At 33.4% G+C, this 15,189-nt stretch overlaps 1 protein-coding gene and 1 long non-coding RNA gene across 7 annotated transcripts in view; one reads left to right on the top strand and one right to left on the bottom strand.

Moving 5' to 3' along the window:
* ERBB4 (erb-b2 receptor tyrosine kinase 4) overlaps positions 1-15,189 on the bottom strand; it is a 1,106,505-nt gene that overhangs the window by 804,568 nt on the left and 286,748 nt on the right. The window lies entirely within an intron of this gene.
* The window catches only part of LOC144305948 (uncharacterized), a 54,384-nt gene continuing 52,075 nt past the window's right edge, over positions 12,881-15,189 (top strand). The window contains exon 1 of the long non-coding RNA XR_013372980.1: positions 12,881-12,924. This is a non-coding gene — a long non-coding RNA (uncharacterized LOC144305948). The remainder of the gene's footprint in view (positions 12,925-15,189) is intronic.

Genomic DNA, 15,189 nt, shown 5'->3' with positions numbered 1-15,189 from the left:
AGAAGACAGAAGACCAGATAGAAGGTAATTTCAAAAATTCAAGAAAGAGAAAAGAATGGCTCTTTCAAGTGTGCAAGAGTGCAGGTGTTAATATGTCACCAGATTCTAGATATATTTTGAAGAGAGAGCCTTAGAATATTTGGCATTTGGATGCACACTCTAAGAGAAAGAAGTCAAATGTTTATCCTGAGTAACTGGAGGAATCTAATTGCTATTTACTGAGATAAGGCATAAATTTGAGAGTCATCAACATGTTCCATTAAATAAATAATGAAAATGGATATGATTGTAGATACGCAAAAAGATGTCCTAAAACTCCGCCCTAAAGTGCACGGTAACATTTGGAGTAGAGGAAGGGAGGAAAAATGAACAAAAGAATGAGAAAACCAGAAAGGTAAGAGGAATTGTGGTGTCACAAAAATCAAGTTAAGAAAATATTTCAGGAAAAAAAAAATGATCTTCTATGTGAAATACTGTTGATAGATTAAGTAAGATGAAAACTAAAACGTTGAGCATACACCATGGGAGTTCTTTTTGACCTTTATAAAAGTTGTTTTCAGAAGACAGCAAGTTCAAATGCCTGACCAGAATGGTTTCAAGGAAAGATGAAGAAAATTACAGAAAGCAAAATGTAGCCGCACTTGTAAGAAGTATTTTCCTCATAAAGGAAAGAGAAATCAGGGTGGTAACCAGAGGAAAAAATGGGGTTCACAGAAAGTTTTTAAAGATGGGAGAAATAACTATATCCTTGGTTTCCAATGATACATCAAAGAGGAGAGAATTGTGAGGCCAATGTCTTTAAAAAAAAAAAGTGAGCGTAAATGGCACCAGACTGTTAGATCAAAGGCATGAAAAGTCCATGCTTTCGCACATAGGGGCACAAATGACAGTAAGTGTGTGGGTGCGATGATGGGAACATCTAGCCCAACATAGATAAATGCGTTGTAAAAACTGAAAATCTGGAAGTGTCATATTTTCTTAGGGTATCATCTAAAGACACTAATGCTCAGATATGTAATCACAAAATACATTAACACAAGTGAGCATCTTGTAAGACAATCTGCATAATATCATTTACATTTTTTCTAATACCCATGACAGTTTGACATCTACATCCTATGTTGTCATTGAGAAAGTCTTCAGTTATATATTAATGCTTCATTAGCTCACTTTGCTTAGAAGCAAGACATCTGCAGATTTATTCATTTAATGTGAATAAACATCATGTGATAGGAGTTTGTGCCAAAGGGATACCACATAATCTGTAAAGTTCTAGTGCCCACTTACTAATATGTTTAATTACAACTGGGTACAAGCTTCCTATTAATCTTCTTATTTTAGGTATGGATCCAAGGAAACAATAAACCGAAGCTTGAACTATAACTTTAAAGACAAAAATATTTAAAATTGCTGAAGTAAATGAAAATTGAGCGAACATCTCTAAATTCTTCTCAGTAGTTGTGAGAGAATGTGAAAAACCGTAATTAACTGGATTCTAATGCATTTCTTCCTCATCAGTTCTTCCATTATATACATTTTTAAAAAATCAAGAATAAGTAAATAAATTTGCTTCTCTTCTCCAATGGAATCAATGTTTTTCACATGTTTATGTACATAGTAATTACATAGGATTTTATTAAAATGCATATTATTATTATCCAATAGATCTGGAGTAAGGTTTATCATTCTGTATTTCTACAAGGTCTCAAGTTTATGTCCATTGCTACAGGTCAACAGAGCACACTTGAAGTAACCAAGCTGCAAAGCACTATGTCTTTTGGCATTTGCACCGAAGTCAAGATAATAAATTAGTTATGTCATGCCTGATTATTTGGGTTTCCTTTTAAAAATAGTTAAATAGAATTGAAAAAAAATTTAGTTTATTGTAGATATGTATATTCCTGGAAAAGTATATTAATACAGATATACAATTCCAAAGCCTCCTTAAAATGTTACAGTCTCTCATTAAAAACAAAAAAAATTCATAACAATCACTCTATCCAAAAAACTCCTTATTTTATTTACCAGATTATTGCCTACAGCACAGAGCCTAATTTTACACCAATCCACTCATTAAATAACAAAATCAAAGGAATGGAGACTAAGTTAAAATGCAGACATCTATGTTGGATCTGACACACTGAATCACACTACAAAGGGAACAAACAAAACAAATAGCATTATTTAAAATTGCAATCCTGTAAGTGGCAATAAACGCTTTGTTATGACTCTGCTGTGCTGTTTTTCCCACACCTGCTCCCAATTGCCAGGTTAGACTGGCTCAATCTGCTCTACTGTGGGATCACAATCATTTGAACAAACCCCCTCAGGGCAGCAATATCCAGGCAGCCAACACTGTCTCAGAAGAGCCCCTAAAATGATTCCCCATGAATTTGTAATTTTGTTTATGTATATTAAAAGTACAGCATAGGAAAAATATAGCATACACTTATGGGAAAACTTTCTATACTGCTTTCATAAAGCAGCAAGATTTCTCTGAAATATTGTCAAAATTCAGGACTCACAGTGTTTATATGTTAGAAGAGGATAAGGAACAGGGAGGTCATAAAGGTCCAATTTCAGAAGAATTGTCATTCCAGAAGGCTAGTTCCTATATATCACCCTCACAATTTAAGACTCAAACAACCAAGTGTGCAGTAAATATTTTGTCATGTGTTGTTAGTGAGAGAGGTACTCTCTAAGAAAGAGTATTAATTTTATTAGAACATTCAGATACTATTTAAGAGCCCAGCAGAGTAATCCATTCTACCATAGATCATTTAATAGTTACAGGACTACATCTTAATCTTCACACACGTATACACGTATGTAGCATACAGAGGAAGCAAGCATACACATTATTTATGGCATCAAATGAGGTAAAATAAAAGATCAATATCTTATAATACTTAATATATTAATGACATCTTTCTCACTGTTTTACATTATGTGTACCCATGAAAATAATCATATCACTAATTACCATCAAGATGAACAGAAATAAAAGTAATGGCTTACCACAATGACCAAAAAGGCCACTCTCCAGATTATGTTTATATATATATATATATAAATAATACAAGAAAATCAATCATTCTGCTGGAGGTACAGAAAAGACTCACCCTTTAATAAAGTATCTAATTCAGCAAATTTTCAGTTTTTAACTAATACAACTCCATTCCCCTCCCCCAACATAATATTATGCAGCAAAGGGCACAGTTTACTTAATCTGCCAATTATTTTTAATATACAATTAAGAAACCTGAAGCAAATATATGAATGAGAACTTTTGGAGTATTAAGCAAAATACACTATCAGCTCTTGGTGCAAGAGTATTTAAGAATATGTTAACTCTCCCACATTACTGGGTATGCATATATTGAATATTTCGTGACATTTAACATAGGTCATGTTTATTTATTTTGCTAAAGAGAGCTCTGACTTCTTTCCCACACATGATCTTATTTGACTTTCACTACTGCCTTCATAAAATAATGCATAAAAATTGCTTAGGTAACTAGTAATTTCTATTAACATATAAAGCATTATTATTTTTGGTTTTCTTATTCAAATAATTTGCCTTATCACAGCCACCACCATCACCATCATCACTATTTAGGGAATGACATCAATCATCTTTTGTTGTTGGGTAGGTTAAGTCAAGGGGAAATTAGTTTGATGGTCAGAAACAAAGAAGAACTGTAGGTAATAGTGCCAACGTGGGAATAAAATAGAGAAGAAAGTTATGTGCATTCCTTGGTAAATATTTTCCAGAGTTGGAAGAGCAGTGGGTTATTATTAAACATTTATTGAGGACCTATATGTATTAAGCACTATATTTCATTTAATTTACCTAATAACTCCCTAAAATAGCTATTGTTCTCACATTGTCCATGAAAACACAGAAGGCAAAATCAGCCTTTTATCTATGGACTAATGAGTGGCAGAACCAGGACTCCAATTGGATTCATGCGACTCCAAAACTTACATATCCCACAACTTGATTAGATGATTTAATGAAGATAGCAAATTTGACAGATAAAATCTTGCGATAGCCTATACAAATACCACCAAATATTACATTTGTGTTTAGAAAGTGGGAATCTGGAGAAGCCTGGGTGGCTCAGTGTTGAGCGTCTGCCTTTGGCTAAGGGCATGACCCCGGTGCCTGGGGATTGAGTCCCACATTGGGATCCCCGTAGGGAGCCTGCTTCTTCCTTTGCCTATGTCTCTGCCTCTCTCTGTCTCTCATTAATAAATAAAATATTTAAAAAAAAAAAGAAAAGGAAAGGAAATGGAGATCTGTAGCAAATTGTATTCTAACAAATTAAATTCAAAGCTTATAGATGTCAGACTAAAATAGAACAATTTTGCTTGCAGTTAGCTAACGGTCTGTAATTGATTTTTGCTAACCTTTATACGATATGGAGTCTTAAATAAGTTTGGACTTTGTAGTCATTTGGCTCCAATATTTCATAATTCTAAAGTAATTAGTATTCACCCTTTCCCAGAGGAGATGAAGATTTTTCAGCAGTTGACAATTCTAGTGAGCACTCCTCGACAGATAGCAACCCAGATCATCTATTATTTAGTACTTCTTTCATTTAGTATTTAGTTTATATACTTTAGAAATTAAACTTTAACTCTCATTTTCAGGTTCTTCATAAGGATATATTTCTTTACATCCCTGAAAAGAGTTTTTATTCAAGAAATAAAATATATTAAAACTTCAGTATCATAATCACTAAGACCCAGAAAGTTTAAACACCTTGGCTCAAAGCTGCATAAACAATCAGTGAATTGTGAGGAATTCACTCTAAATGCAATGTCATGCTTCAAACATAAAATTCAGTTCTCTCAATGAAGCATACAAACTCTTCTGCACTTCATAATGTGTATATTTGGTCTACAGTGGTAATCTAAGAAGAAATACATTAAGTTCCCAGTCGTAAACAGAATCTCATTAAATGCATGAATATGTAGAAAAATGTGAAGAAAGCATGGTCTGGTAATTAAGGGACTGGATTGTCAGCCGATAAAAGTGGCCCCCAGTCTGTCACTAACTCAAGTGTTTGTCCTTGAGAAAATATCCTCACTAATCCATAAACCCTCAATTCATCCTGCTCAAAACTAACCAACCAAACAAATAACAAAATAATTCTGGTGTTCAGAATGTGTTTGAAAATATCTTAAAATTCTAGTGTATGAATTATCACTTGTGCACAAAATTGTTTATAGGAATGTTAGTATCAATGTAATTTAAAAAGTGAGTATATAGTTATGATATATCTCCTTACTGAACAAAAACAGATTTCTTTTCAATTTTAAGGGTTTTGAATACCCCTAGCCTTGAATAGCTTCATGTACTATTTGTAAAATGATATTTTTGTTTTAATCTTTTCAAAACTTTCTCAATGAAGATTTCTCTTTAGTTACATTAGCAAATGCTACAGACAAAATTTGAATAAATACCCATTAACAAATTCAAAATTTATTTTGAACAAAACTAAATAAGAGAATTTTAACAATAATGAAAAATATCATCCATTGTCTCAGGAAGAATAGAATATTAAATGATAAATAGCTTACATTTTAAAGGGGTAAACAAATATTTGTATCTGAGTTATAATTTCTAAAAATCTTTACATTGTGTATAACTATATATTATTTAATAACTGAAAACTTATAGTCTCTAATTCCCTGAATGCCTTTTTAAAAAAGATTTATGTATTTATTTTAGAGACACAGAGAGAGAGAGAGAGAGAGAGAGAAGAGGAGTGGAGGGAGGGGCAGAAGGAGAGAGAGAATCTACAAGGAGACTCTCCACTGAGTGCCCAGCCTGGGGCTGATCCCAGGATGCTGAGATCATGATCTGAGATAAAACCAATAGTTGGACACCTAACTGAGCCACCCAGATGCCCCAGCCTGAATGTCTTCTGTATTCACCCCTGAATCGTATCAATATTTCAAAAACTTCACTAAATAAATAAAACTCCAAACAATACATAACATCAAATTGCATCCCAGAGTAGCTCTGCTGAATTATTGTCTGTAATATATTTAGGTAATAAAAGATAATTTTAAAAAAATTCATTACAATAAGCCAGAAAAAAACTCACCATTTTCTCTTTAAAAGTAATTAGATTTGAATAGATCATTGAAACTGCCTAGTTAAAAGTGCCTAAGTAGTATAATCTAGTTCAAAATAAGTGTTTTTGGAAATTGTTTAGCTGGCACATAACTAATGCTACAACCTGCATTTCTAGTACCTTTTTTTTTTCAGGGCATGTAAAATCCATGAATCAGTATAGATAATTTTGATAAATACTAAAAGCATATCTTCCATTTAATTTATTACACATAATGCCTAGGCCTCGAACAAATATTATCTGAGAAGAAAGTCATGAGGAAAGTTAAGAAAATTAAGAAAATTAAGAAACAAAATTTGATTTGGAAGTCTATAGACATTTTTACCTTACCATGAAAAGCACTGAAAGAATAAAAGACGAATTAAAGAAAAAAAAAAAAAAGACGAATTTAGAGATGGATACCAATATGCCAACTGTAGCATTTAGAAAGATGTCTACTATAAAATTCTTGCAGCTTTTATGTATATTTGAAAACTTTTATAATAAAATGTTGGAAAAATAGAACCCAATTAATGTTCTTTATCAGATCATTAAATTCTGTAATATATGAATGTCAATATTATCTTTAGTGTTTGTCACTTTCAACATGAGTATTAAAATAGCAAACTAAAAAAAAAGACTTAAAAATCTATTAAACAACACTTCCTCTCTCCACATTATAAATTATACTTTAAAAGCTATTCTGAGACAAGTACTTGGAAAGCCAATGGGCCCCCTCCCAACACACACATACCCACTTAAGTTGAGAAATTCCAGGTACAGCCCATTAAATGCTCTGACCCAAACTTAAGAAAGCAGCCCTTGTTTAAACAATGACTTTTGTTCCTCTTACTAAAAATTAATGAGTAAACCATGTGAATATATTTATTGTAAAGAAGAAATAAGGACACATATAGGGCTCTGATGCTTTAAAAAATAAAATATATTTTGTATAACTGAACCAGCAGAAACTCATATAAAATGTTTTCATTGATTAAAAATTTATTTAGTGAGTTCCAGTTTATAGAAATTACCCAAAAAAAGAAAGAGGGAGAGAGAGAGAGAGAGAGAGAGAGAAAGAAAGAAAGAAAGAAAGAAGAAAGAAAGAAAGAAAGAAAGAAAAGAAAGAAAGAAAGAAAGAAAGAAAGAAAGAAAGAAAGAAAGAAAGAAAGAAAATGAATTAATTCTAGGTTTTTAAGTGCCTTTTGTTCAATTGTGCAAAATTAATAGTACTACTCCTCGATTGTAAGTCCTACGTATAAATGGTATAATTTTAGAGGCTCCTGGTTGGCTCAGTTAAGTGTCTGGCTTCAGCTCAGGTCATGATCTAAGGGTCCTGGGATCCAGCCCTGCATCCAGCTTCCGGCTTAGCAGGGACCCTGCTTCTCCCAATTCCTCTCCTTCTGCACACCCTCCTCCCCCAACTTGCTCATGCTCTGTCTCTATCTCTCTCTCAAGTAAATAAATAAAATCTTAAAAAAATATATGGTATAATTTAAATCAATGAGAAGAATAGCAGAGTAGAATAAAAAATCCACTTCTTACACAGATATATAGGGGGATATCTGCTTAATAGAATGTCCACCTTAAAAGAGATAAGACAATGGGGATCTCTGGGTGGCTCAGTGGTTGAGTGTCTGCCTTCGGCCCAGTGCATGATCCTGGAGTCCCGGTATTGAGTCCCACATTGGGCTCCCTGCATGAAGCCTGCTTCTCCCTCTGCCTGTGTCTCTGCTTCTCTCTCTCTCTCTCTCTCTCTCTCTCTCTCATGAATAAATAAAATCTTAAAAAAAAAGATAGAGATAAGACAAAATTAAAATTTTATTTTTTGGTGAAAATATCTGAAAAATGGAGTGGGGGAATATGGTATGCTTGAGAAAACTAGAAAATCAGAAGACAAACGGATCCTTGTGGAGCAGGAACAAGAAACAAAAGAGCAGAGAATTGGAGAAAATAAAAAATAGGCTTAAGTTGGTACTGCAATTTGAAGTTGGTAGGATTACATACCTGAAGGCATGTAAATTATTAGAGTTAGGAAAAAAAATTCGTAGTGGACCAAAAAAAATCAGTCTACATCATTAGTTTACTTTCACATGTTCATAGTGCCATCAACAGTTTGTTACATAATAACAGGGATTAAGATGGTAGGCTCTCTTTTTAAATGTTTATACAATTGGCTTCAAGTGATTATTTGAAGAAAAGGATGACAGAGAAATGGGAAATTATTATTTTGGAAAAAACTACAAATTGCAAATTAAGGCTTAGATGCAGATATGAGTAAATTTTAAGTATATGTAGTAAAAACTAAAGTGGACTAAATTTGGACCCAGAATGAGAAAACCAAAGGCTCTAATTCTGACTTTACTTAGAAAAGGCACATCTCCTCTTTTAAGCTACTTTCATCTCTGCAAAATGAGTTGCTCTCTTTGAATGTTCTAAAGAGCCTTTCTTCATATAAAACTTCAGGTTTCTATCTGCCAGATTATTCTGAACACTTTATGGATGACCAGGATGCTGCTTGCTTATACAAAGAGATCATAACTCTTCCTCCCTCCCTCTATCTATCTATCTATCTATCTATCTATCTATCTATCTATCTATCTGATTATATGCAGAGATATTGGGGGGGAAAAGGACAGGAATCAAATAGAAAGGAAATGAGATATTCTTCATGGGTTAAAATACAGATGGTAATAAGCAATTTGTGAAAGCCATTCTTAGGTAAAATTAAGTAAAGGAAGTTTAAACACAGAGATAAGGACAAAAAAAGCTAACATCAGCATTATCTCTATATACCTAAAAAAAATAATCTATAAAAATATGGGGATTTAGGAAGTAAGTAGGCATTGCCTTTGAGAAAAGAAATCCCTATCAGATTCCAAACTAAGGTTTACTTTTTATAAAATAAATTAAAATACTATCCGATAATGTTAGTCAAAGACTATCTTAGGAAAAGATGTTAGAGAGAGAGAGACAGAGAGAGAGACAGAGAGAGAAACAATCCACATAATGATGACTTGATTTATGAGGAATCAAAAGCTGTTCAACATTCAGATGTTTTAATGACTTAGCAAAGTCAAGAAGGGTAGTAATAAAGGCACAACTTCATAAGAGCTTTGTGTTTTAATCTTATTTTGCAAGAGACAAAGTTAGTAAAAGAACTCATGTATTTTGGTCAGTGGGATTTTTGTTTTGTTTTATAGGAAAAGAAAAGATAAAAGCAAAAGTAAATTCTGTTTTTGGGGGATCTTAAGATTGTAAAATATGGGAGAGGCTCTTTAAGAAGAGTATAAAATTAAATTTACAAAAAGAGATACAAATGTAAGTATTTTAATAACAATGTAAATCCCAATAAATCAGTTATTTTATAAACCTGACAAATGACAAAAACATATATTCCATACACACAAAGAAATGGTATATCCTTAATTATTGATGTATATGACTCCATAATATTTTTTCATATTTTTCAGCTGTATACTCTGATCATCTCTTTACATGACTAAGTTGCAAAATCATTTTCTGTAGAAAATCCAAAGGGATAATTCAGATTTTCCTTTCTCCTATAGATAGTTTTTATAAGTTTCTCTTAACTTCACCACCTATTATTGGTAACGCTATATAAATTGTTAGAATTGCTGTCAACCTTAGGAAAATGTCTATCAAGATTTTTTCCATATGAGCTGTATGATGCAGAATTTTCCACAGAATAGCTTCTGCTCCACATACTTCAAGTCTTGTTTCTCCTCCACTACCCACATATATCCATAGTCAGGCTCCATCATGCATACAAATACCTTTCTATCACCTTTGGCCTGCCGTTTTGTAATATCAAGGGTGTGTTTTGGAGGAAAAAATCAGAATAGGGAGTGAGATCAATGTTACCTAATTGTGGTTAAAATATCTATTACAAACTAAAATAAAAAAAAAAAAACCCCTCATATGATTTTGTAAACCCATTGTATGGTCCCTCCTAATGTTTTGAGAGAAAGTAGCCCAGTTTAGTGTTACAGTAAACTTGCCTCTGAATACAAGTAGCTTTAGGTAAGATAAGAAATAGAAGGAAGAAAATAACAAATTTCATTTTAGAACCATATAAAGGTATGTGTGAAGTGCAGTGTAAAGTTGGACCCACAGAATCATATAATTTGGCCTCAATTTATATTGAGGAACACAAATAACAAGAAGAATATATTAGTTATTACTTAGACCTAAAGATACATCAGAAAACACCAAACAAGAAATAAATTAATACTTCAGTAATCTCCTGGTTAATTATACCTATTCACAATTACTACTTGTAGTGGGTTGAATACTGTCCCCTCCAGATTCATGTGACTTTATTTAAAATAAGGTGATTTTGCAGATTTTATTAAGGTAAGGATTGAGATAAGACCATAGTAGATTAGAGTTGGCCCTTAATCCAGTGCAAATATCTTCCTAAGAAACAAAAAAGCAGACAGATGCAGACAAGAAGGCCATGTGAAGATGGAGGCAGAGACTATAGCGGTACATCTACAAATCAAGGAATGCCAAGGATTGCCAACAACAACCAGAAACTGGACAGAAATGTGGGGCCATATCGACCTGACAGCTTTCAGAGGAACCATATCTACCAGGACCTTGATTTGGGACTTCTGGCTTCCAAAACTAAGAGACTAATTTTGTTGTTTCAAGACACTCAGTTAGTTATGGCATCACCAGGAAACTAACACACTATTTTACAGAATAATATCTCCAAATGGTTGCCATAACAACAGATTTGTGTATTGTATCTTTATATGCATGCCTAAGAACCCACGGAATAATGGGGCACCTGGATGGCTCAGTTGGTTAAAAAAAACAACTTTTGATTTTGGCTTAGGTCATGATCTCAGGGTCATGAGGTCTAGCTCTATGTCATACTACTGGCTGGATGTGGAGATTCTTGAAATTCTCTCTCTCCCTCTCCCTCTGCTCCTGAACCCCTAATCCCATTCTCTCTCTCACACTCACTCTCTACCAAAAACCAAACAAACAAAAAACATGGAATAGAGGGGTTCCTCTCAGGATATAGCAAAAACATTTCAGAGTACTACCATGCTTTAAATTGTGTTTCTGCAGTCCCATTAAAGCTGAATGTGTTACATATTTAAGTAACTGAGATAATTAAATAGGAAAATGACTGACGTGTTGTTTCTGGAGAAAGCTTACAACTCTATAAGGTAAATCCTTTTTCTATAGGCAGTATTAGAAAATACAATAAAATCTTAATACTTGATTTGATATCATTTTCTAATTTTCAAAATCTTTTAATGTGTCAAAATTTTCTAATTTTCAAAATATTTTAATGTGTCATAATAAATAAGAGCCAAATAACATGTTAACTGCCTGGGGGAGAGAAACCGAAAAAATAATATTTAATCACTGGAATCACCTCTTTCCCCCATAATTCTATTCCTTCACACTCTCCTTTTACATTGCATGCCAAGATTTTAATAGCATCTTAATAATCATTTCTGAGATGCCACTGTAATTGTTAGACCTTTTTATTGGTTAGTAAGTATCTGCAGCTTGTCCACTCTGCTAAATGTTAAAGTCATAGAGTGCAGTGGTCATGTCCTATGCAACTTTTTCTTCACTCACAATGCCTATCATGGTGTTGAATATGTATTAGATATAGATGCTTAACTACCTTGAGGCTAGTTTGTTATACCAACAATAATGCTGATGCCTCTACAGAAGGGCATTCACTTTCAGAATTCCTTCAACTGTAAAGAACTACAGAGCAATCTATTTGAGAATATTTGCATTTGTGTTAGTTCAAAATTAAATCTAAATGCAATCTGTTTATATAGAGTTCTATAGTTCTGCAAGTGGCTTTCCTTTCATCAAGGAAAAGCTCTAGTTGGTCATATTTAACTGTGCTGGTGGAAGGCCAAGGAAAAGCTCTTCATTAACATATATTCAGTAATTACCAAAGGCACATAGACACATCTCATTTCTACCCTGCCATTATGTTCACTGGCCTGGAAAATGGGATCGGGCCAAGTGGAACTGTCCCAAGCACATGCACTGTATATGCCTGGAAGGAGAATCATACAGTGTGCTCTATGGACAAGGAGTGTGTGTACCTCAACAACTCTCTCATGAACAATTTTCACAAAGTTCAGTCAAAATTATCAAGATAGTCTTCCACCATACATTCTCATTCTGCTATAAAATATGATTATATTAAAGATGGTATTTAACAAAAGAATGATTTTGAATCCTTAAACCCATAAATATTGTGAAATAGGAATTAACCCTCTTTCTCCAATGTTCTACTTTATGCATTAACCTGGGAGAAGTAAAAGAACTCTGAATATTACGGATAGAAACTTTTCATGAAAAAATCTTTAGTTCCTTAAAGATAGGTAATAGGCAATAGAAATAAATAGAATAGAAAAATAAAAATAGTTAATGGAAATCAGCCTTAGTAAATCACTATATGATTATGATTTACTAAACATTTATATTATTTATGATCCTAAATAAGCAATAAAAAGTTATCTGCAGGCTCATTATAAACTCTTTTTCTAAAAAATAAATTAATTAATTAATTAAATAAATTTAAAAAAACCCTCTTTTTCTCAAAAAAAACTCTGGGGGCTCCTGGTGATAATGTTCCCTTCATCATGTTTCTACTTAATAATGGAAATGGAACTTGACTATTGTTGGCTATCTCCTATTGGTTCTAGGCTTCCCCTGAATACTGTCCCCCACCCCCATGGGTGGAGAGGACAGCGAGCTTGGATTCTGCAGAAAAGGCATTAGGGTAAATATGGTTTACTGGTTCATTTTGTCAACACACATTCAGGGCTCCAGTAAGTCCATTTAGGTCAGGAAAACAAAGATAAAAAATATCAAGCTCCTGCCCTTAGAAGCCCGCAATCTAAAGAGAGAACAAGACCTAATACATATCATGCGTATTTTTTACAATCTCTGTGCCATGACATGCATATGTAATTGCACCATGGGAGTGCAACAGAGATAAACAAACAAAAGCAGCAATGATTTTACACTGTCTGAAAGGTCATGGAAGCTATTCTCAAGGAAGTGAATCATTACACATGTAGAAATATCTCCCATGATATGCCTAATTCTCATTTTTTAAATGTTGCTTTTTACAATAATCAAAAGGCACAAATCAATTGGTTATATCATTTAAAAAATTACTAGAGAAATGCTTTGGCAGAAGAGTGTAACATACTCACATATATTTCGGCACATAGATTTAAGGACTTTTATCATTATTTCAGAGTATAGATCTATGAAGTGAAGAATGGCTTCCCGTTGCTCTCCCACTTTAATCACCAGGATGACACAAGACACAAAGAATTGGTTTCAACAAGTTCAGAGTTAGTATAGAAACTGGGGCAGGGATTTAGGCCTTACTATCTCTTGAGCTAGCCTGGATGGTCAAACACAGGATTTCCGACTACCTGTGTTAGTCGAAAGACCTGTATATTGAAAGTTCATCCAATATTCTTGTACAATGAAAATATTTTTGATGTTGTCCCAAGCAGAGGATTCTATCACAAGAGCTAGCCAATTAAATTTTCCCTTTCATAATGCTTTTGTATTAAAAAATAAGACTATGATAAATATTTTTGCTTTATCTTTCATCAGTTTAATAGCTCACTTCTTTATTCTCAGTTTAAAATATTTTTTTCCTCTGACTCTCTGTCTTTCATGAATAAAAATCTAAAAAAATAATAATAATAAAATAAAATATTTTTTTCAATTGTGAATACAGATCTATAATTATAGTCACTTTCTAGTAGAAGATTGGTACCAGGTGATATATAAATAAATTAACCAATAAAAGGTTTTAGGCTGGGATCCTAGAGAAAGTAATCTGAGTAGATATCAGAATATCAAATGTCATTTCTTTCTAGATATAACTTAATAACAGTAAAACAGAATGTATGTCCTAAGAAATATATTTATGTATCCTGTCCTAAGTAGCTTACTTGCCACAAAGAGTAAGAAAAAAGTAGAGTCTGTCCCATTTGCTGTAGGGTTTCTGATGTTTCCTTAAAATACATGTATCTGTTCCTCTCTTCACTGTTCGAAGATGACACTATCCTGAGTCTCACTCAGCATTAAAAAAGTATAATGAGTAGATCCCAAAACTTAGTAATATAATTTAAAAGACAGGAAAAAAAAATAAAAGACAGGAAAAATAGATTGAAAACTGAATTTGCAAAATATACTCCATGATGCAAGAAAATTCTTTGCCTAAACTGCAAGCCAACAGACTGTATCTAATTCATCAATTACTTTGTCTTTGTGAATTAGTTTAAAAGTAGGTGGTAAGTGATCAAACACATTTTAAATACAAAGCCAGCAGAGAGTCCATGGGGTTCTTTTATGAATCAAAGTTTTTACTTCTCCATTGTCCCATATGTTACTGTAACCACTGAAGCGGCATATAGCATATAGGACACAGAGAGCCACTCTGCTAATCGGTCCCCACAGACCTGATGCTGCACTTTGCTGCAAAAGCAATTTTCATTTCGAACTCCAATACCCTTTAAGAGAACACCAGTGCTTTAAAAATAATCATATCATGGTTTGAGTGACTTAGAGGCTCCGTTTCAATTGCATGCACCCCCCTCCTCCTCTGTTTCTCTCCTTCCTCCTTCTGATGCCCTTAACTTTATGCCCAGAGATGAAATTCCTTTTACCTTTTCCCCCCTAAAAACTAATACTGGGAGAAGGGATATTGTTATTGGAGACATGAAGGAATATTTCTTTTCTCAATTACCTTTTCTTTGAGATTAAGATATAACCATCCAAAGGGAATGACTTTTAATCAGATATTTCTGCCTCAAGCCAGAAGAGTTTCCCCCCAGTTTTATGGAGGAAAGTCTCCACCAAAAATCAAGTAAGAACTGTTGTTGCAAAAGAGAACACTAGAAGTTGTTTCAGTCTAATTTGCTGGTTCTCTCCTGGCCCTTGCTCAGTGGGTTCTAGAGAGACTTCTGATTTTTTAAAGTGAGATCTCAAAGCAGTTACCTATTGAAACTACTAATCT

Source organism: Canis aureus, chromosome 36, assembly GCF_053574225.1.
Source record: "Canis aureus isolate CA01 chromosome 36, VMU_Caureus_v.1.0, whole genome shotgun sequence".
NCBI lineage: Eukaryota > Metazoa > Chordata > Mammalia > Carnivora > Canidae > Canis > Canis aureus.
The sequence above is the reverse complement of the archived record's forward strand: the minus strand, read 5'-3'. Positions and strand labels throughout refer to the sequence as shown.